This window comes from Hemicordylus capensis, chromosome 2, assembly GCF_027244095.1.
Source record: "Hemicordylus capensis ecotype Gifberg chromosome 2, rHemCap1.1.pri, whole genome shotgun sequence".
NCBI classification, from domain to species: Eukaryota; Metazoa; Chordata; class Lepidosauria; order Squamata; family Cordylidae; genus Hemicordylus; species Hemicordylus capensis.
This window is the reverse complement of record NC_069658.1, coordinates 224,639,092-224,640,213: the sequence shown is the minus strand read 5'-3', so window position 1 is coordinate 224,640,213 and position 1,122 is coordinate 224,639,092.

The following is a 1,122-nucleotide window of genomic DNA, read 5'->3' as shown; positions in this document are numbered from 1 at the left end:
AGAGATGGTTTGGGTGAGGTTTCCGACAGAGTTTGGACAGCCACCTGGCAGAGATGCTGCAGCAGATTCCGGTACTGAGCAGGGGGTTGGACTAGAAGACCTTTCAAGGCTCCTTCCCACCTCTAACATTATAAGTTTTTTCTGTGTGTGTGATTGAGACTGCATCTTAAACACATGTGAGAGTGGAGCATGCCCAACTGCATGCAGCAGGCATTCCTTGCAAGTACATCTGCTCAAGGTGGGGCTGTCAATTTGCCGTTCTTTGTAAGGGGATGGATGGGAAACGTTAGGAGAGGGTGAGGGGTCCCTGACACCCCTTTACCACTTCCTGGGAATCATCCCCATAAATGTGGACAGTCCACCTAGAATCATCGTCACTTCAAATGCTGACTCACTCCACACTTCCCAGAAAAAAAGGCTGAGTCATGTTGCCCAAGGGCTCCGGGAAAGGAGCTTTGCAGGACAAACTTTGAGCAGGTTCCCGCATGCAGGAGAGAGCCAGGCTTGGGCTGCTGCCACGGGGCTGAGCTTCTCCCATGTGGCTGGCTTTTGCAGGCCTTGATGCGCTTGCCTGCTTGCTTCCCTCTTCTTGGTGCAGAGCCAGATTCAGCACAGGGGCCTTTGGTAGGGATATGCACGGAACCGCAGAGGTGTGGTTCGGCGCCAGCGGGGGTCTCCCTTTAAGGGCGAGGGGTTGCACTTACCCCTCCAGCTGTTTTTCCACCGCCGGAGCTCCGTTTTTTCCAAAATGTTTTGGGGGTGGCAGCGTTCCTCCCTGCCGCCCCCCTCCCGCCCCGTTATTGGCTGGAAATACCAGAAGTAGCGTTCGTGCCTGTGCCCACCACTGCGCACGCCTGCCCACCCCACACATTGCATGTTGCATGCGTGGCGCACACGCGGGGGCAGCAGGCACATGTGTGAACGCTACTTCCGCTTTTTCCAGCCATCAACGGGGGCAAGGGCGGCAGGGAGGAACACTGCCGCCCAATTTTTTTTCAAAAAAATAGAATGCCGGTGGGGGGAAAGCGGTGGGAGGGATAAGTGCATCCCCCCGCCCTTAAAGGGAGACCCCCGCTGGTGCCGGACCACACCTCCGCGGTTCCGTGCACATCCCTACTCCAG